At 42.3% G+C, this 23,325-nt stretch overlaps 1 protein-coding gene across 2 annotated transcripts in view; it reads left to right on the top strand.

Moving 5' to 3' along the window:
* Positions 1-23,325, top strand: part of LOC106566953 (histone-lysine N-methyltransferase PRDM16) — a 419,760-nt gene that overhangs the window by 232,052 nt on the left and 164,383 nt on the right. The window lies entirely within an intron of this gene.

The following is a 23,325-nucleotide window of genomic DNA, read 5'->3' as shown; positions in this document are numbered from 1 at the left end:
TCAGAATGCACTCCCAGGACTGCTACTTGCACAAGAAATGTTGTTTTTGTTCAAAATAATCCATATTTATGTACAAATACCTCCATTTTCTTCGTGCGTTCAGGTCACTATCCAAAGGGTAACGCGCGAGCGCGGAACGAGAGACGAAAAGTCAAAATGTTCTATTACCGTACTTAGAAGCATGTCAAACACTGTTTAAAATCAATCTTTATGGTATTTTTAACGTAAAATTGCGATAATATTCCAACCGGACAATAGCATATTCATTCAAGAAGAAAAAGAAGGAGGGGCCTGCTCGCGGGACCGAGCATATCCAATCCCTTTGTTGCCAGGCAGACCACTCAGTAACTGAGCTCCTATTATCTGCCCAGTGATAGGAAAATTCTCAAACCACTTTCTGAAGGCTTTCGACAGCCAATGGAAGCCTTAGGAAGTGCAACGTCACCCCACAGACACTGTAGCTTCGATAGAGAATCAAAAGAAGAACTACAATTCTCAGACTTTCCACTTCCTGCTTGGAATTTTCTCAGGTTTTTGCCTGACATATGAGTTCTGTTATACTCACAGACACCATTCAAACAGTTTTAGAAACTTCGGAGTGTTTTCTATCCAAATCTACTAATAATATGCATATTCTCGTTTCTGGGCCAGAGTAGTAACCTGTTTAAATTGGGTACGTTTTTCATCCGGCCGTGAAAATACTGCCCCCTAGCCCAGACAGGTTAAAACAATTACAGAGTTTAATGGTTGGGATAGGAGATCACTGAGGATGGATCAGCAACATTGTAGTTACACCACAATATTAACCTAATTGACAGAGTGAAAAGAAGGAAGCCTGTACAGAATACAAATATTCCAAAACATGCATCCTGTTTGCAATAAGGCACTTAAGTAATACTTCAAAAATAGTGACAAAGAAATAACTGTTTGTCCTGAATACAAAACATTTTGTTTGGGACAAATCTAACACAACACATCACTGAGTACCACTCTTCATATTTTCAAGCATGGTGGTGGCTGCATCATGTTATGGGTATGCTTGTCATCGGCAAGGACTAAGGAGTAAAAAAATGGAATGGAGCTAAACACAGGCAAAATCCTAGAAGAAAACCAGGTTCAGTCTGCTTTCCAACAGACACTGGGAGACAAATTGACCTTTCAGAAGGACAATAACCCAAAACACAAGGTATATTCTACACTGGAGTTGCTTACCAAGATGACATAGAATTTTCCTGATTGGCCTAGTTACAGTTTTGACTTAAATTGGCTTGAAAATCTATGGCAAGACATGAAAATGGCTGTCTATCAGTGATCAACAAACAACTTGACTTAGCTTGAAGAATTTAAAAAAGAATAATGGGCAGTTATATAATACAATATTTTCTCATAGAGACTTACCCCAAAAGACTTGACAGCTGTAGTCGCAGCCAAATGTGCTTCTACAAAGTATTGACACAGGGTTGTGAATACCTATGTAAATTAGATATTTCTGTATTTAATTTGCAAACATTTCTAAAAACACATTTTCACTTCGTCATTGTGGTGTATTCTTTGTAGATGGGTGAGAAAATACATCTGTTTATTCCATTTTGAATTCAGGCTGTAACACAACAAAATGTGCAATAAGCCAAGGTGTAGGAATACTTTCTGAAGGCATTGTAGAGTGTAAATGTCATCATAAATAGAGTAAATACAAGATCTTATGTGCCTATTACCCTGCATTTGCTTATAATATACACTGAGTTTACAAAACATTAGGAACACCTTCTTAATATTGAGTTGCACCTCGTATCCCCCTCGGACCAGCCTCAATTCGTTGGGGCATGGACTCTACAAGGTGTCGAAAACGTTCCACAGGGATGCTGGCCCATGTTGACTCCAATGCTTCCCACAGTTGTGTCAACTTGGCTGGATACCCTTTGAGTGGGCATTCTTGATACACACGGGAAACTGTTGAGTGTGAAAAACCCAGCAGTGTTGCGGTTCTTGACACACGAAAAACGGTGCGCCTGCCACCTACAACAACACCTCGTTCAAAGGCACTTAAAACTTTTGTCTAGCCCATTCAGCCTCTGAATGACACACATACACACTCCATGTCTCAATTGTTTTAAGGCTTAAAAATCCTTCTTTAACCTGTCTCCTCCCCTTCATCTGCACTGATTGAAGTGGATTTAACAAGTGGCATCAATAAGGGATCATAGCTTTCACCTGGATTCACCTGGTCAGTCAATGTCATGGAAAGAGCAGGTGTTCCTAATGTTTTGTGCACCATGTGACGTAATAGCACATATGGTCTCGTATGCACTCTGTTAAGCACTTTGAATTCTGTGGGGGTGGCGTAGGAGTCATGGTGGTTCCAGCGTTGTTGAATGTTTATTGAATTGCATTATGTTTTTCAAAGAGGAGCGGTTAAGAATGTAAACAATAGAAATAGGTTTACATTTCATCTTCCTCTCTTAACACCCCCTGACCCCTCCCCATCATCCTCAATTGTTTTTCTTCTGTTTGTTAGACAGATTTCCAATGCATACCTCACCCCTTTTCCCGTTTTTCTGAGGCTCTCAGTTAAATCTCCAAAAACACCTGCCGTCTTTTCTTTCTCTCCCCTAATCATGTTTCTTTGATCGCGGGTGACACACACTCCCATCCGAGAGGATCTTGTCCAAAACATATATGTTTGTCTCTATTGACACAGCAGTTTGATAAAGCCGCCGGGACACGCACACAGACAAACACACATATACACACACCCTCATATACACACACCCTCACACACAGACAGGGCAGAGGAGCCTCCTAAGGAAAATAAATGTGTCCCTCGGCCGAAGCATGTTTCAAAAAACAGTGATATTTCAGCCAGTATATTTTCGATTTGAAATGATTTGCTCTGAAAACAGAGAAGTTGTAAGGGGATAGGGCTGGGACATCTGTGTATCTCTGCAAAAAAAATACAGAGTAACCAGGGACTGCAAGGGGTCCAAGGCCCGCGCACACACACAGGTAGAAAGTCAACTGGCTAAGACCTGTTGATGTACTGACACAGCGCAAGGCCATGCCCTGCGCTCTCCCCCAATTAATTGCTTGTTAGAAGTAGTAGGCTGATTGCAGAACATGATAAGCTTTTTTTCATGCTTTCCTCACTTTTTCATTCTGTTTGTTTTGACTGTGTGCATGTATGTGATTGCGCCCTGGACTGAAGACTAATGTTATTTTAACAGAGCATTGGCATCCCACCTGAACCAAATCAGTCACACACACGATCGCAAACACACACAGAGACACACACACACACAGAGACACAAACAAACACAAAACAGGGTTGTTTTTTTATATATCTCAGAGTTACCTCTATTCTCCTGTCTCTGTAAACACTAGCACCATAAAAGCTCAGCGCAGGTATAATTGGCTTTTATAATAATAATATAAATAATTGAAGATATTCTGGACTTGTGTCAAACCCTGCTGTTTGTTGTGGCAAAGGGTGATCTTGTCTTACCCTCTTCTGTCTGTGTGTGTGTGAGTGTGAGTGTGAGTGTGAGTGTGAGTGTGAGTGTGAGTGTGTGTGTGTGTGTGTGTGTGTGTGTGTGTGTGTGTGTGTGTGTGTGTGTGTGTGTGTGTGTGTGTGTGTGTGTGTGTGTGTGTGTTTAGAGTTCTATGGCAAAAGCCACAAGGTTAGCAGTTGAGGAAAGGCCCAGTTTGCTCCTCTTTACAAGCCAAGCATTCTGTGCCGGAGGTATCAGGTTTAAGCAGCAGTGACGTAATAGGCTTTAATAGACAGAACTCTCAATCCCATCCTGGGTAGTAAATTGGCTGTGTGTGTGTGTGTGTGAGAGTGTGAGTGTGTATGTCTCTAGCGGTGTCAAACTTTGACCCTCTGTCTCACCAAGCAGGGTCACCCCAGGTTTCTGAGGATAATGATCTCAGAAAACCGCAAACATTTCCAGAACATTAGCTAAGATTCCCATTGGGTTTTAGTTATGGTTCAAGTAATGTTTGTGATAACAACTTTTTTTGGGATCATTGGAATGTTTTCCTAACATTCAATAAAATGTATGCACAACCACCACAGAACGTTCCCCAAAGTTCTCATTAGGTTTCCAGGCAAAGTAATAACACAATGTACCAGTAATGTTTTCCCAGCAAACCAAAATTGGTTCTGCGAAAGATCCCAGAGCATTCGTTAGGTTGCGGTAAATGTTCTCATAACACAAAAACTGCACAGTCGTGCTGATGATTATATGATGTTTGTATAAAATATGCACCTGATATTGTCTGTTCTTTAAAGGTTCACATAATGTTTTATTAGGCGAGACAGTCTTGCGAGAACATTGTAAGGACATCACAAACGATATGTTCCCAAAACACAAACAAACTAAAGAATGTTTATTTTAGGGTGCAAAAAACATTAACCTGATGTTATGAGAACATTCCCAGAATTGTTTTTAATGTTATTTCAAAGTTCAGAACATGTTTCTTTCCGTTGTGGTAACATTGTGGGGACAAGAGATAGTTTCCCAAAACACTAAAAGTGTCCAGTTGTTTGTTGACAGAACAGCCTTTCTGAGTTCTTTATTAAAGGTATCCAGAACATTTAGCTAGGTTTTGGGAACAGTGTAGATACATTACCAGAGATAGTTTCCCAAAACCCCAAATATGCTCAGTTGTGATGACATTCATACAAGTATAAGTTAGGTTGCACAGGACATTCCTATAATGTTGTAAGAAAGTCAAACAAACAAATTGTCTGTCGGCATTTATAAATTGTACCGGCATTTCCTGTTTCAAACAGCCCAATCGTGAGGTAATTCAGCTGCATGAAGTGTTTGCATAGAAACCTGGTTACTGTGAATGTTCCTCCAGCTCTGTCAGGAGGAATGGGCCAAAATTAACCCAACTTATTGTGGGAAGCTTGTGGAAGACTACCCGTAACGTTTGACCCAAGTTAAACAATTTAAAAGCAATGCTACCAAATATTAATTGAGTATATGTAAACTTCTGACCCACTGGGAATGTGATGAAAGAAATAAAAGTTGAAATAAATCATTATCGCTAATATTGTTCTGACATTTCACATTCTTAAAATAAAGTGGTGATCCTAACTGACCTAAGAGTGAATTTTGACTTGGATTAAATGTCAGGAATTGTTGAAAACTGAGTTTAATGTATTTGGCTAAGGTGTATGTAAGCTTCCGACTTCAACTGTGTGTGTATATATATAAATATATATATATATATATATATATATATATATATATATATATATATATATATATATATATATATAAATATATATATATATATAAATATATATATATATATATATATATATATATATATATATATATATATATATATATATATATATGATAAACGATTGAATTTAGACTTTACTATCATTCATAGCCCATAGAAACGCATTGATTAACACAATCATAAATGTAAAAAAAGACATTCAAAAAATAAATCATAAGAATAAAGTTTTAAATGTCTGTTCTATATCTAGGAGGTATAAGAAAGCTCATGAAATATTTGTGTTTTTTTGGACACATATTTAACCCCTTATTTTTGCTGGCACAAAACTACCTCCATACTTCCATTAATTTGTTTGGGTTTCCTTCAGACGAGTCCCGTGACACTTGTGGGGGCCTTTTCCACAGTGGGTTCATATTCATTTGTAGCCCAAATAGTTTGGATGCTACAGACAGAAGTTGGCACATCAGCGTTATCGACTTCATACGAGTCCCTTGGGGTTTGTAAGGATCGTATAGCGTGAGAGTCTTTCCATATAGAGTGGTCATATTAGTTTGTAGGCCAAACGGTTCGTACACTACAGACATTTTCGTGAGAAGACATATTTCCAGGATGTCTCATGGTCAGATGAGGAAGGCCGACATAGGCGGATGTGGTGGATTGAGACGCAGCCCATGTAAAACAGATATCTCTAGGTTAAACTGACATATTTTTATGGGGATTTTTTTATTATGTTACTTAGATTGATGTAACATCTGGCGAAAGTTTTATACAAACATTGTGTTATGAGAACATTTGTCGAGACCTAACGAATGTTCTGGGGACTTTCACAGAACCAATTTTGGTTTGCTGGGATGGTAGTTATGGTGATGGCAGGTATTGGGATGAATGTTATGCTGATGATGATATTGGTAATGATGATGACGATGATTATGGTAGTTTTGAAGATGATGGTTATGGTGATGATGAAGACTTATGATGATGGTGATGATGACAATAATGATGGTAGTTATGGTAATGTTGATGATCGACAAATATGCTCCAGTACATCCGATGATTCTCTCCCTCTCCTCACTCCTCTCCTCACTCCTCTCCTCACTCCTCTCCTCACTCCTCTCCTCACTCCTCTCCTCAATCCTCTCCTCACTCCTCTCCTCACTCCTCTCCTCACTCCTCTCCTCACTCTTCACTCCTCTCATCACTCCTCTCCTCACTCCTCACTCCGCTCCTCACTCCGCTCCTCACTCCTTGAAATCACTCCTTGAAATCACTCCTTGAAATCACTCCTCACTCCTCTCCTCACTCCTCACTCCGCTCCTCACTCCTCTCCTCACTCCTCTCCTCACTCCTCTCCTCACTCCGCTCCTCATTCCTAGAAATCACTCCTCGAAATCACTCCTCGAAATCACTCCTCGAAATCACTCCTCGAAATCACTCCTCGAAATCACTCCTCTCCTCACACCTCACTCCGCTCCTCACTCCTCTCCTCACTCATTGAAATCACGAATTGAAATCACTCCTCACTCCTCTCCTCTCCTCACTCCTCTCCTCACTCCTCACTCCTCGAAATCCCTCCTCGAAATCACTCTTCACTCCTCTCCTCACTCCTCACTCCGCTCCTCACTCCACTCCTCACTCCGCTCCTCACTCCTCACTCCGCTCCTCACTCCTCTCCTCACTCCTCTCCTCACTCCTCACTCCGCTCCTCACTCCACTCCTCACTCCGCTCCTCACTCCTCACTCCGCTCCTCACTCCTCTCCTCACTCCTCTCCTCACTCCTCACTCCTCTCCAACACCTTTCTTTCCATCCACATCTCCCCTTCCCATCTTCCAACACTTCTCCATAACACTTCCCAGGGCCCACTGAGGACCGTGTGGCTTTCATCAGGAATGCCAAGCCTCTTCGGCCTTATTCATACGCTGTATGGGCGGGGACCAAGAGTAACGTATAGGGCCCCGACTGCACACTTAAACATGAAACGTTAGCCTGTGTTTGCCTTTGAATTAGACCACTCGGCGAGTGGCTTTTACTGCATGGTGCACTGCTGAGGGGGGCTGTGGCAGTCTCGGACTAACTATATAAGAGTGTGTAAATGAACGGAGAGTGGCTGGGGAGGGGGGTGTAGGTGGAAGAGACATGTGTACGCATTCACAAGCACACATGCACACACACTTACCCACACTTATGCACTTATGCAGGTATGCACATACACACAGCCATCAGTTTCAAGGGCTCCCTTGTGTGGGTGTCTCCACTTCCACACACACACACAGCCATCAGTTTCACATTTACAAGCACTTTCAGAACACATACACAATCTCAACCAGTATAGAGAAAGGGGGAGTGTGAGGTAGAGAGAGCTAGAGAGGTAGAGTGAGAGAGAGAGGTAGAGAGAGAGGTAGAGAGTGAGAGGTAGCGAGTGAGAGGTAGAGAGTGAGAGGTAGAGAGTGAGAGGTAGAGAGTGAGAGGTAGAGAGTGAGAGGTAGAGAGTGAGAGGTAGAGAGTGAGAGGTAGTGAGTGAGAGGTAGAGAGAGAGAGGTAGAGAGTGAGAGGTAGTGAGTGAGAGGTAGTGAGTGAGAGGTAGAGAGTGAGAGGTAGATAGGTAGAGAGTGTGAGAGGTGTAGAGAGGTAGAGAGGTAGAGAGAGAGAGGTAGAGAGTGAGAGGTAGAGAGTGAGAGAGTGGTAGAGAGTGAGCGAGTGAGAGAGGTAGAGAGTGAGAGAGGTAGAGAGGTAGAGAGTGAGAGAGAGAGGTAGAGAGTGAGAGGTAGTGAGTGAGAGGTAGAGAGAGGTAAATAGGTAGAGAGGTAGAGAGGTAGAGAGAGAGAGGTAGAGAGTGAGAGAGAGAGGTAGAGAGGTAGAGAGTGAGAGAGAGGTAGAGAGTGAGAGAGAGGTAGAGAGGTAGAGAGTGAGAGAGAGAGAGAGAGAGAGGTAGAGAGTGAGAGAGGTAGAGAGTGAGTGTTAGAGGTAGAGGTAGAGAGTGAGAGGTAGAGAGTGAGAGGTAGAGAGGTAGAGAGAGAGGTAGAGAGTGAGAAGTAGAGAGGTAGAGAGAGAGAAGTAGAGAGTGAAAGGTAGAGAGTGAGAGGTAGAGAGTGAGAGGAAGAGAGTGAGAGGTAGAGAGTGAGAGGTAGAGAGTGAGAGGTAGAGAGAGAGAGGTAGAGAGAGAGAGGTTGATAGAGAGAGGGTGTAGAGAGGTAGAGAGGTAGAGAGAGAGATGAAGAGAGTGTGAGGTAGAGAGTGAGAGAGTGAGAGAGAGGTAGAGAGTGAGAGAGTGAGAGAGAGGTAGAGGGTGAGAGAGAGAGGTAGAGAGTGAGAGAGAGAGTGAGTGTTAGAGGTAGAGGTCGAGAGTGAGAGGTCAAGAGTGAGAGGTCGAGAGAGAGAGGTAGAGAGAGAGAGGTAGTGAGTGAGAGGTAGTGAGTGAGAGGTAGAGAGTGAGAGGTAGAGAGTGAGAGGTAGTGAGTGAGAGGTAGAGAGAGAGGTAGATAGGTAGAGGGTGTAGAGAGGTAGAGAGTGTGAGGTAGAGAGTGAGAGAGTGAGAGAGTGAGAGAGAGAGAGAGAGAGAGAGAGAGTGAGAGAGAGTGAGAGAGGTAGAGAGTGAGAGAGAGAGGTATAGAGAGGTAGAGAGTGAGAGGTAGAGAGTGAGAAGTAGAGAGGTAGAGAGTGAGAGGTAGAGAGTGAGAGGTAGAGAGGTAGAGAGAGAGAGGTAGAGAGTGAGAGGTGGAGAGGTAGAGAGAGAGAGAGTGAGAGAGGTAGAGAGTGAGGTAGAGAGTGAGAAGTAGAGAGGTAGAGAGAGAGAAGTAGAGAGTGAGAGGTAGAGAGTGAGAGGTAGAGAGTGAGAGGAAGAGAGTGAGAGGAAGAGAGTGAGAGGTAGAGAGTGAGAGGTGGAGAGAGAGGGGAAGAGAGAGAGAGGTAGATAGATAGAGGGTGTAGAGAGGTAGAGAGGTAGAGAGAGAGAGGAAGAGAGTGTGAGGTAGAGAGTGAGAGAGAGTGAGAGACAGGTAGAGAGTGAGAGAGAGGTAGAGAGGTCGAGAGTGAGAGAGAGGTAGAGGGTGAGAGAGAGAGGTAGAGAGGTAGAGAGTGAGAGAGAGAGGTAGAGAGAGGTAGAGAGTGAGTGTTAGAGGTCGAGAGAGAGAGTGAGAGGTCGAGAGTGAGAGGTCGAGAGAGAGGTAGAGAGAGAGGTAGAGAGAGAGAGGTAGTGAGTGAGAAGTAGAGAGGTAGAGAGAGAGAAGTAGAGAGTGATTTTCCTGATATCTGTTCCGCTGTGATTAATGAGTTCCACAACACAGCTGACACTACTCTTGTGTTGAATGCCGCCTGCTTCCTTCACCTTCACCCTGTTCAAATAGACGAGCCTTTCACCTAGACTTTCTTTAACCACCCGGGGCTAATCTATGTTTTCTTCATTTTTTAAATAAATGTATCTCAAATCAGGGGGGGGAGCTTTTGGAGTGGTTATTCCCAAAGCAGGGAGACATTTTAATTTCTTCCAGCTGGGTGGGTTTTTTCCTTCTCTCTATCTCTCTCTCTCTACCTCTCTCTCACTCTCTACCTCTCTCTCTCACTCTCTACCTCTCTCTCACTCTCTACCTCTCTCTCACTCTCTACCTCTCACTCTCTACCTCTCCCTCTCTACCTCTCCTTCTCTACCTCTCACTCTCTACCTCTCTCTCTCTCTACCTCTCTCTCTCTCACTCGCTACCTCTCACTCTCTACCTCTACCTCTCTACCTCTCTCTCTACCTCTCTCACTCTCTACCTCTCTACCTCTCTCACTCTCTACCTCTCTACACCTCTCACACTCTCAACACCTCTCACACTCTCTACCTCTCTCACTTTCTACCTCTCTCACTCTCTCTCTCTCTACCTCTCTACCGCTCGCTCTCTACCTCTCTACCTCTCTCTCTCTACCTCTCTACCTCTCACTCTCTACCTCTCACTCTCTACCTCTACCTCTCTACTTCTCACTCTCTACCTCTCTATACCTCTCTCTCTCTCTCTCTCACTCTCTACCTCTCTCTCTCTCACTCTCTCTCACTCTCACTCTCTCTCACTCTCTCACTCTCTACCTCTCTCACTCTCTCTCACTCTCTACCTCTCTCTCACTCTCTCTCACTCTGTGAAAACTTACATGGAATTATTCCAAACGGCTTTCTCTTCTGTTTAAAATAACTTTCTGTGTGTTCATTCTTACTCCCTGTGTCACCAATCCTTAATTTCCAGACATACACACACTAGTGATGTGTGAGTTTTTTACTTTTTTTATTTAACCTTTATTTAACTAGGCAAGTCAGTTAAGAACTAATTCTTATTTTCAATGACAGCCTAGGAACAGTGGGTTAACTGCCTTGTTCAAGGGCAGAACGATAGATTTTTACCTTGTCAGCTCAGGGATTCAATCTAGCAACCTTTTGGTTACTGGCCCAACGCTCTAACCACTAGGCTACCTGATGCCGTTTAGCATGGCGCTACTTTAACTGCCACCCCATGACTTATAACTCACAGTCTCCGCAGTTATATCCATGGGGCTGGCAGGTTTCGGGTAATTAAATATTGCGTGGACTAAGCGCTGGTGAGTGGCGGTCGGGTTGAATAAAGAGAAAGAAATGTATCTTTCTTGTGCAATTTATATCTATAGGCTACATTGAGGTTCTCTTTCATTATTTTAGGCTATCTGTCATTAGTGAGTAAGATTAAGCATTAGGGCCTAACTGCACAATTTAAAAAATTGGTTGATTGGGGTTCTATATAGAACATTTTGGTTCTTTGGACGAGATTAAAGAACCCTTTACTAAAAAAGGTTCTATATACACTAACGGTCAACATTTTTTGAACACCTACTCATTCAAGGGTTTTTCTTCATTTGTACTATTTTCTACATTATAGAATAATAGTGAAGACATCAAAACTATAAAATAACACATATGGAATCAAGGAGTAACCAAAAAAGTATAAAAAAAATCTAAATATATTTTATATTTGAGGTTCTTTTTATTCTTTTTAACCCATTTTTCTCCCCAATTTCGTGGTATCCAATTGGTAGTTACAGTCTTGTCTCATCGCTGCAACTCACGTACGGACTCGGGAGAGGCGAAGGTCAAGAGCCGTGCGTCCACCGAAACACAACCCAACCAAGCCGCACTGCTTCTTGACACAATGCCCACTTAACCCGGAAGCCAGCCGCACCAATGTCTCGGAGGAAACACCATACACCTGGCGACGGTGTCAGCGTGCACTGCGACCGGCCCGCCACAGGAGTTGCTAATGCACAATGGGTCAAGGACATCCCTGCCGGCCAAACCCTCCCCTAACCTGGACGAGTCTCCCGGTCGCGGCTGGCTGCGACAGAGCCTGGACTCGAACCCAGAATCGGGAGGCCACTCGGGAGGCCACCCTTTGCCTTGATGACAGCTTTGCAGACTCTTGGCATTCTCTCAACCAGCTTCACCTGGAATGCTTTTCCAACAGTCTTGAAGGAGTTCCCGCATATGCTGAGCAATTGTTGGCTGCTTTTCCTTCACTCTGCGGTTGGACTCATCACAAACCATCCCAATTTGGTTGAGGTTGGGGGATTATGGAGGCCAGGTCATCTGGTGCAGCACTCCATCACTCCCCTTCTTGGTAACATAGCCCTTACACAGTCTGGAGGTGTGATGGGTCATTGTCCTGTTGAAAAACAAATGAAAGTCCCAATAAACGCAAACCAGATGGGATGGCGTAACGCTGCAGAATGCTGCGGTAGCCATGCTGGTTAAGTGTGCCTTGAATTCTAAATAAATCACAGATAGTGTCACCAGCAAAGCACCACCACACCATCACACCTCCTCCTCCATGCTTTACGGTGGGAAATACACATGCAGAGATCATCCGTTCACCCACACCGCGTCTCACAAAGACACGGCAGTTGGAACCAAAAATCTCAAATTTGGACTTCAGACCAAAGGACATATTTACACCGGTCTAATGTCCATTGTTCGTGTTTCTTGGCCCAAGCAAGTATCTTCTTATTGGTGTCCTTTAGAAGTGGTTTCTTTGCAGCAAATCGACCATGAAGGCCTGATTCACACAGTCTCCTCTGAACAGTTGATGTTGAGATGTGTCTGTTAATTGAACTCTGTGAAGCATTTATTTGCGCTGCAATTTCTGAGGCTGGTAATTCTATTCCTGTGGTGGTCCTCATGAAAGCCAGTTTCATCATTGCTCTTGATGGTTTTTGCGACTGAACTTGAAGAAACGTTCAAAGTTCTTGAAATGTTCCGTATTGATTGACCTTCATATGTTAAAGTAATGATGGACTGTCATTTCTCTTTGCTTATTTGAGCTGTTCTTGCCATAATATGGACTTGGTCTTTTACCAAATAGGGCTATCTTCTGTATATCCCCCACCTCGTCACTACTGATTGGCTCAAACGCATTAAGAAGGAAATAAATTCCACAAATTAACTTTTAAGAAGGCACACCTGTTAATTGAAATACATTCCAGGTGACTACCTCATGAAGCTGGTTGAGAGAATGCCAAGAGTGTGCAAAGGTGTCATCAAGGCAAATGGTGACTATTTGAAGAATTTCAAATATAAAATAGATTTTGATTTGTTCAACACTTTTTTGGTTACTACATGATTCCATATGTGTTATTTCATAGTTTTTATGTCTTCACTATTATTCTACAATGTGGAAAATAGTAAAAATAAAGAAAAACCTTTGAATGAGTAGGTGTTCTAAAACTTTTGACCGGTAGTGTATATATGACATATACAATATATGCATATAAAGACCCTCGAGGGTTCTATCCCTACACCAGAGTGGAATGGGGATTTTAGAAATCAACAGCTAACAAAAGCTAGCCCAGTCACATCAAACTCTGAAATGACAGCTAACATTCCCTTTTAATTCATTTTATCTCTCCATTGACATTTAGATCCATATTATTGATTTTGCTGCATGATTCGCCTGGTCATAAAAATGGCTAGCCAACGTCCGATACCGTTAGCACTCTATGACAAGGGTATGTTCCAATTCATGTTTTACAACATTGTTGCTGACGTCCGACACCGTTAGCACTCTATGGGTATGTTCTAATTTATATTTTACAACATTGTTGCCGACGTCCGACACCGTTAGCACTCTATGGGTATGTTCCAATTCATATTTTACAACATTGTTGCCGACGTCCGACACCATTAGCACTCTATGGGTATGTTCCAATTCATATTTTACAACATTGTTGCCGACGTCCGACACCGTTAGCACTCTATGGGTATGTTCCAATTCATATTTTACAACATTGTTGCCGACGTCCGACACCATTAGCACTCTATGTGTATGTTCCAATTCATATTTTACAACATTGTTGCCGACGTCCGACACCGTTAGCACTCTATGGGTATGTTCCAATTCATATTTTACAACATTGTTGCTGACGTCCGACACCGTTAGCACTCTATGGGTATGTTCCAATTCATATTTTACAACATTGTTGCTGACGTCCGACACCGTTAGCACTCTATGACAAGGGTATGTTCCAATTCATATTTTACAACATTGTTGCCGACGTCCGACACCGTTAGCACTCTATGGGTGTGTTCCAATTCATATTTTACAACATTGTTGCCGACGATCGACACCATTAGCACTCAATGGGTATGTTCCAATTCATATTTTACAACATTGTTGCCGACGTCCGACACCGTTAGCACTCTATGGGTATGTTCCAATTCATATTTTACAACATTGTTGCCGACGTCCGACACCGTTAGCACTCTATGGGTATGTTCCAATTCATATTTTACAACATTGTTGCCGACGTCCGACACCGTTAGCACTCTATGGGTATGTTCCAATTCATATTTTACAACATTGTTGCCGACGTCCGACACCGTTAGCACTCTATGGGTATGTTCCAATTCATATTTTACAACATTGTAGCCGATGTTTGAGTGCCAAACAGCAAGGTTCATACAAAACTGTGCTGTTGCAAACTAAATGTTAGCCAGAAGCAAGAGGAAATAATGTGTTTATTAAAAGCATATAGTCCTAGATAAAAAAGGGGGTTCTATATAAAACTTTTTGGTCAATTCAAAATATAACAGCCATTCCAATTTATAAACCAACTGCCAATCCATTCCACCATGACGCCGCGAGAGGACTTGGTTGAACCAAGTAGCCTACCAATAAGCACGTTATTTATCAACGTCTTAAGGTAAGCTAAGTTGATTATTTTATTAACATTTATGAAGCCAAAGTCATATGATAAACAAAGGCTAGATAAATAACATTATTCGAAACATTATTAGAATTTGAGTACCTTTGTAAGCTAGCTAGCTAAACAGAAAAAGCTAGGCTACTTTAAGTCACCACTTTAAAAGCTAGCCAGCTAACCCTTATTATGGGATATGCCAAATAAAGCTACAGACCCAGCCTGACATTTGCAATTAGCAAATTGTTTATTTTATTTCAGTATTTCAGTGTGGAGTCAATTGTTTGAGGGGGTTGAGAATTGAGCAGAAGATACAGTTTTGTTGTTCACTGTAACTAATGTAAAAAGTATATTGTATTGTATTGTAAAGAAGCAAGCCAGTGTTTAATTGGGCCATCATTCAAATGAAGAGATGTCTCCCTGACCACCAGGTGCTATTTAGCACCTAAAAACAAACCCAAAAGGTAGAATCCTACCTGGAACCAAAACTGGTGTATTTCCAAACTATGTTTGCATATAATGACCATACATTTTGTCCATTATTTAATTGTTTAATAAATTATATTCTTAGCTCAAAATATTACTATTTAATAGTAGTAGCCATAATTCATAAATGGCACCATTTTGGTCCAGTGAAGTAGAACCTCAAGTGTTCTGATCAAATCAAATGTATTTATATAGCCCATCTTACATCAGCTGATATCTCAAAGTGCTGTACAGAAACCCAGTCTAAAACCCCAAACAGCAAGCAATGCAGGTGTAGAAGCACGGTGGCTAGGAAAAACTCCATAGAAAGGCCAGAACCTAGGAAGAAACCTAGAGAGGAACCAGGCTATGAGGGGTGGCCAGTCCTCTTCTGGCTGTGCTGGGTGGAGATTATAACAGAACATGGCCAAGATGTTCAAATGTTCATAAATGATCAGCATGGTCAAATAATAATAATCACAGTAGATGTCAAGGGTGCAACAGGTCAGCACTTCAGGAGTAAATGTCAGTTGGCTTTTCATAGCCGATCATTGAGAGTATCTCTACCGCTCCTGCTGTCTCTAGAGAGTTGAAAACAGCAGGTCTGGGACAGGTAGCACGTCCGGTGAACAGGTCAGGGTTCCATAGCCGCAGGCAGAACAGTTGAAACTGGAGCAGCAGAACGGCCAGGTGGACTGGGGACAGCAAGGAGTCATCATGCTAGGTAATCCTGAGGCATGGTCCTAGGGCTCATGTCCTCCGAGAGAAAGAAAGAATTAAAGAGAGCATACTTAAATTCACACAGGACACCGGATAAGACAGGAGAAATACTCCAGATATAACAGACTGACCCTAGCCCCCAGACACATAAACTACTGCAGCATAAATACTGGAGGCTGAGACAGGAGGGGTCAGGAGACACTGTGACCCCATTCGAAAATACCCCCGGACAGGGCCAAACAGGCAGGATATAACCCCACCCACTTTGCCAAAGCACAGCCCCCACACCACTAGAGGGATATCTTCAACCACCAACTTACCATCCTGAGACAAGGCCGAGTCTAGCCCACAAAGATCTCCGCCATGACACAACCCAAGGGGGGGCGCCAACCCAGACAAGAAGACCACGTCAGTGACTCAACCCACTCAAGTGATGCACCCCTCCTAGGGACGGCATGGAAGAGCACCAGTAAGCCAGTGACTCGGCCCCTGTAATAGGGTTAGAGGCAGAGAATCCCAGTGGAGAGAGGGGAACCGGCTAGGCAGAGACAGCAAGGGTGGTTCGTTGCTCCAGTGCTTTTCCGTTCACCTTCACATTCCTGGGCCAGACTACACTCAATCACAGGACCTACCGAAGAGATGAGTCTTCAGTAAAGACTTAAAGGTTGAGACCGAGTCTGTGTCTCTCACATGGGTAGGCAGATCATTCCATAAAAATTGAGCTCTATAGGAGAAAGCCCTGCCTCCAGCTGTTTGCTTACAAATTCTAGGGACAATTAGGAGGCCTACGTCTTGTGACCATAGCGTACGTGTAGGTATGTACGGCAGGACCAAATCGGAAAGATAGGTAGGAGCAAGCCCATGTAATGCTTTGTAGGTTAGCAGTAAAACCTTGAAATCAGCCCTTGCCGTAGAAGCCAGTGTAGAGAGGCTAGCACTGCAGTAATATGATCACATTTTTTGGTTCTAGTCAAGATTCTAGCAGCCGTATTTATCACTAACTGAAGTGTATTTAGTGCTTTATCCTGGTAGCAGGAAAGTAGAGCATTGCAGTAGTCTAACCTAGAAGTGACAAAAGCATGGATACATTTTTCTGCATCATTTTTGCACTTAAAATTTCAGATTTTTGCAATGTTACATAGATGGAAAAAGCTGTTCCTGAAACAGTCTTGATATGTTTGTCAAAAGAGAGATCAGAGTCCAGAGTAACGCTGAGGTCCTTCAGTTTTATTTGAGACGACTGTACAACCATCAAGATTAATTGTCAGATTCAACAGAAGATCTCTTTGTTTCTTGGGACCTAGAACATGCATCTCTATTTTGTCCGAGTGTAAAAGTAGAAAATTTGCAGCCATCCACTTCCTTATGTCTGAAACACAAGCTTCCATCGAGGGCAATTTTGGGGCTTCACCATGTTTCATCGAAATGTACAGCTGTATGTCATCCGCATAGCAGTGAAAGTTAACGTTATGTTTTCGAATGACATCCCCAAGAGGTAAAATATATAGTGAAAACAATAGTGGTCCTAAAACGGAACCTTGAGGAGCAGAAACCATCCACAGAGACAAACTGATATCTTTCCGACAGATAAGATCTAAACCAGGCCAGAACTTGTCCGTGTAGACCAATTTGGATTTCCAATCTCTCCAAAAGAATGTGGTGATCGATGGTATCAAAAGCAGCACTAAGGTCTAGGAACACGAGGACAGATGCAGAGCCTCGGTCTGACGCCATTAAAAGGTCATTTACCACCTTCACAAGTGCAGTCTCAGTGCTATGATGGGGTCTAAAACGAGACTGGAGCATTTTGTATACATTGTTTGTCTTCAGGAAGATAGTGAGTTGCTACGCAACAGCTTTTTCTAACATTTTTGAGAGGAATGGGAGATTCGATATAGGCCGATAGTTTTTTATATTTTCTGGGTCAAGGTTTGGCTTTTTCAAGAGAGGCTTTATTACTGCCACTTTTAGTGAGTTTGGTACACATCCGGTGGATAGAGAGCCGTTTATTATGTTCAACATAGGAGGGCCAAGCACAGGATGCAGCTCTTTCAGTAGTTTAGTTGGAATAGGGTCCAGTATGCAGCTTGAAGGTTTAGAGGCCATGATTATTTTCATCATTGTGTCAAGAGATATAGTACTAAAACACTTGAGTGTCTCCTTTGATCCTAGGTCCTGGCAGAGATGTGCAGACTCAGGACAACTGAGCTTTGGAGGAATACGCAGATTTAAAGAGGAGCCCGTAATTTGCTTTCTAATGATCATGATCTTTTCCTCAAAGAAGTTCATGAATTTATCACTGCTGAAGTGAAAGCCTTCCTCTCTTGGGGAATGATGCTTTTTAGTTAGCTTTGTGACAGTATCAAAAATACATTTTGGATTGTTCTTATTTTCCTCAATTAATATGGATACGTGGGACGGTAACGTCCCGCCTGGCCAACATCCGGTGAAATGGCAGACCGCCAAATTCCAATTCAATTACTATAAATATCAAACTTTCATGAAATCACAAGTGCAATACATCAAAATAAAGCTTAACTTCTTGTTAATCCAGCCAATGTGTCAGATTTAAAAAAGGCTTCACGGCGAAAGCAAACCATGCGATTATCTGAGGACAGCGTCCAGCACACAAATGCATAACAAATCAACCAGGGAGTTGCGACACGAAAGTCAGAAATAGCGATATAATATATGCCTTACCTTTGAAGATCTTCTCCTGTTGGCACTCCAAAATGTCTCAGTTACATTACAAATGGTCCTTTTTTTTGATAAATTCCTTCTTTATATATAAAAAAACAAAGTTTAGCTGGCGCGCTTCAGTCAATAATCCACTCGGTTTCCCTCCTTCAAAATGCATACAAAATGAATTGCAAACGTTACCAATAAACTTATCCAAACAAGTCAATCAATGTTTATAATCAAACATTAGGTACCCTAATACGCAAATAAACAATCAAATTTAAGACGGAGAATCGTTATTGTCTTTACCGGAGATAAACAAAAACAACGCGCTCTCTCGGCCATGCGCTTGGAAACACTACAGCCAAAATGGGAGCCACTTAGAAAAACTACAACTTCTCCCTCATTTTTCCAAAAACCAGCCTGAAACTCTTTATAAAGACTGTTGACATCTAGTGGAAGCCCTAGGAACTGCAATCGGGGACGATTTCGCCCTATTATAAAAATGCCAGGCATTGAAATCAGTGGTATGCTGAATTCTTTTTTTTTTTTTTTTGATGGTTAGTCCTCTGGGTTTTGCCTGCCATTTCAGTTCTGTTATACTCACAGACATTATTTTTACAGTTTTAGAAACTTTGGAGTGTTTTCTATCCAAATCTACCAATTATATATACTGCTCAAAAAAATAAAGGGAACACTTAAACAATACATCCTAGATCTGAATGAAAGAAATAATCTTATTAAATACTTTTTTCTTTACATAGTTGAATGAGCTGACAACAAAATCACACAAAAATAATCAATGGAAATCCAATTGATCAACCCATGGAGGTCTGGATTTGGAGTCACACTCAAAATTAAAGTGGAAAACCACACTACAGGCTGATCCAACTTTGATGTAATGTCCTTAAAACAAGTCAAAATGAGGCTCAGTAGTGTGTGTGGCCTCCACGTGCCTGTATGACCTCCCTACAATGCCTGGGCATGCTTCTGATGAGGTGGCGGATGGTCTCCTGAGGGATCTCCTCCCAGACCTGGACTAAAGCATCCGCCAACTCCTGGACAGTCTGTGGTGCAACGTGGCATTGGTGGATGGAGCTCGGCCTCTGACTCCGACTCGCTGCTTAATGGGGAGAACCGGTTGAAAGTTTCTGTCGGCTGAATGAGTGACACCGGTTGAGCATTCCTTCAGCATTTCCCTCCAGAAGCCATGAGAAAGTTGTCCGGCTGCGGGGACCGTGCGAGGGGGTTTATACTAACGTTACTATCTGTACTTACTGGTGGCACAGACGCTGTTTCATCCTTTCCTACACTGAAATTGCCCTTGCCTAACGATTGCGTCTGAAGCTGGGCTTGCAGCACAGCTATCCTCGCCGTAAGGCGGTCGTTCTCCTGTATATTATGAGTACAGTGACTGCAATTAGAAGGCATCATGTTAATGTTACTACTTAGCTTCGGCTGGTGGAGGTCCTGACGAACCACGTCCAGATAAAACGTCCTGAGTGAAAAAATGGAATGAAAAAAAATTGAGTGAGGGAAAAACTAAAAATATAAACGGTAATTAAAAAGTTGTCAGGTAGCAAAGTAAGGTTAGCAACAAAATGCACAGCAGCACGTAAACAAGTCTGCAAGTTGTGACCGGAAATCAAAGAACCCTATAAATGGTTTCTATATAGAACTTTTAGGGGTTCCATATAAGAAGCAAGCGATTTAACCCTTTTTGGTTCTACAAGTTTGTACGTGCCAAATAGCCTACACACCAATCGATAAATGCTTTTGGGAATGGGCAAGAAAATTGTGTCGATCCACAGAGGCAAAAGGGAAAAGCTGCGAAATGGAAAGTTGAAAATAAAGAGAAGGGAAGAGCAGACATGTGGGATTTGGTGAAGTATTAAAAAAGGATGATGGAAGTGTTATGTGTGATGGTTCTTATAATATAAACTCCTGCATTTCAGTAAAGCTGATCATATTTCTGTCACTTAAAATATTAATCCAAATATATATATATATATATATATATATATATATATATATATATATATATATATATATATATATATATTATATATATATTAATATTCCCAAATCTTATCAGAAACATGTTAGGATGTTTTGACAGGTTTATATTTCCTTACAACCAAACTGATGTATTTTGGACATTTTGCACAGAAAACCTTTTTCAATTATATGTTTTTTATTTTTGTTATTTAATTTTCTCCCCAGACCCTAAATGTCTTTGCTCCGCTATAGAAGCAGAGATGACATAGAAAACTTTAACGATGTCAACTAGATTGAAACATTCTGGTGAGCAACGGTTTATTTAGTCTTCAAGGGCAACATGTAATGACAGAAGAGAAGCTGCATGTACTATATCCAATTACAGACACGTTGACTGACAAATAGCCTACCAAAAAGTATAAACAGAAACATGTGTAAATCAGTGAAACAAATATCCTGCACCCGCTGTCATAAAATCATTCCGCAGTCTCTGACTGTAGCCTACAGTGCATGTTCTATTAGATGGCTTTATGGTTGGGTGTGGGCTTCAGATTTTCACTTTATCACATAGAGCAACCTCTTCTTAGCAGTAAAGGATGGGGCAGGGACAGGCTGTGTGTGTCAGAGGTACAGGAGAGAGAGAGAATGAGTGAGAGAGAGGATGGTATGATGGGGAAGAGGTGGGGGTCAGCCAGGGAAGAGGAGAGGAGAAAGGGGGTGAGGGAGGGGGGGTAGTTGGGGTTCTTTTTTGCCTCTGGGATAAAAAAAAAGGTGGGTTTCTTGCAACAACCAAGGCCACACTGGACCTGAGAGGGACACAATGTCCCCTTTGTCTCTCGCGGAGAAAGGCTCCCCTACCACACACACACTCATACACACACATGCACACACTTGCAGACACACCTGAGCATGCACACGCCTTTCCTTCCATCTCACCAAAGGCCTGTAGACACGAAATAAGCTAAAGATTGAGGTGTAGATTATAGGTGACCTCGTGACAACCAAAGTGTCCCTTATTGCTGGGTAATGTAGTGGCATGCAGAGCATTCATTTTCCACCATACATGCCTTCACTTTTAGCATGGTAATGGTCTCTCTCACTGTCTCTCTCTCTATCTCTCTCTCTCTCCTTCTCTCCTCTTTTTTTTCCCTCCCTCCCACCCTCTTTCTCTCTCTTTCCTTTCACTTCTCTCTCCCCCTCCTCTCTCATTCTCTCTCACCACTTTCTTTCCATCTCTCTCTGTCTGTCATAGCCATAGATTCGCTCCTTCCATGGCGTAATCTTCACAATTATATACACACTGTGATCAGCTCGGAGATGATACAGTTGGCCCAAAATGGAGGTCCATTTGCTGCATTTTCACCACCCCACTTCAGAGTGCTTGACTGTGCTGATTGAATATAATGAGATGTCAATGTGTTAATGTGCTTTCATACACACACTCCGCCATCGAACATGTTCCAATACTTGTATCTTTCTTTTCCTCTCTACTTCTGCACTGGAGGTTTTGCTCGATCATAACACACATCTGATAGGCCGAGATTAAGAGTCAGACCTGAGTCAAATACATACAGTTGAAGTCGGAAGTTTGCATACACCTTAGCCAAATACATTTAAACTCAGTTTTTCACAATTCATCACATTTAATCCTAGTAAAATGTCCCTGTCTTAGGTCAGTTAGGATCCCCACTTTGTTTTAAGACTGTGAAATGTCAGAATAATAGTAGAGAGAATTTTTTATTTCAGCTTTAATTTCTTTCATCACATTCCCAGTGGTTCAGAAGTTTACATACACTCAATTAGTATTTGGTAGCATTGCCTTTAAATTGTTTAACTTGGGTGAAACGTTTCGGGTAGCCTTCCACAAGCTTCCCACAATAAATTGGGTGAATTTTGGTCCATTCCTCCTGACAAAGCTGGTATAACCGAGTCAGGTCTGTAGGCCTCCTTGCTCGCACACGCTTTTTCAGTTCTGCCCACAAATTTTCTATGGGATTGAGGTCAGGGCTTCGTGATGGCCACTCCAATACCTTGACTTTGTTGTCCTTATTAAGCCATTTTGCCACAACTTTGGAAGTAGGCTTGGGGTCATTGTCCATTTGGAAGACCCATTTGCGACCAAGCTTTAACTTCCTGACTGATGTCTTGACATGTTGCTTCAATATATCCATAGAATTTTCCATCCTCATGATGCCATCTATTCCCTCCTGCAGCAAAGCACCCCCACAACATGATGCTGCCACCCCCGTTTTTCACGTTTGGGATGGTGTTCTTCGGCTTGCAAGACTCCCCCTTTTCCTCCAAAGATAACGATGGTCATTATAGCCAAACAGTTCTATTTTTGTTTCATCAGACCAGAGGACATTTCTCCAAAAAGTACAATCTTTGTCCCCATGTGCAGTTGCAAACTGTAGTCTGGGTTTTTTATGGCGGTTTTGGAGCAGTGGCTTCTTCCTTGCTGAGCGGCCTTTCAGGTTATGTCGATATAGGACACGTTTTACTGTGGATATAGATACTTTTCCACCTGTTTCCTCCAGCATCTTCACAAGGTCCTTTGCTGTTGTTCTGGGATTGATTTGCACTTTCCGCACCAAGGTACGTTCATCTCTAGGAGACAGAATGCGTCTCCTTCCTGAGTGGTGTGACGGCTGCGTTGTCCCATGGTGCTTGTACTTGCGTACTATTGTTTCTACAGATGAACGTGGTACCTTCAGGCATTTGGAAATTGCTCCCAAGGATGAACCAGACTTGTGGAGGTCTACAATTTTTTTTCTGAGGTCTTGGCTGATTTCTCTTGATTTTCCCATGATGTCAATCAATGAGACACTGAGTTTGAAGGTAGGCCTTGAAATACATCCACAGGTACACCTCCAATTGACTCAAATTATGTCAATTAGCCTATCAGAAGCTTCTAAAGCCATGACATAATTTTCAGAAATGTTCCAGGCTGTTTAAATGCACAGTCAACTTAGTGTATGTACATTTCTGACCCACTGGAATTGTGATACAGTGAATTATA

The sequence above is a fragment of the Salmo salar genome, chromosome 13 (assembly GCF_965601325.2).
Source record: "Salmo salar chromosome 13, fSalSal1, whole genome shotgun sequence".
Lineage (NCBI taxonomy): Eukaryota > Metazoa > Chordata > Actinopteri > Salmoniformes > Salmonidae > Salmo > Salmo salar.
The sequence above is the reverse complement of the archived record's forward strand: the minus strand, read 5'-3'. Positions and strand labels throughout refer to the sequence as shown.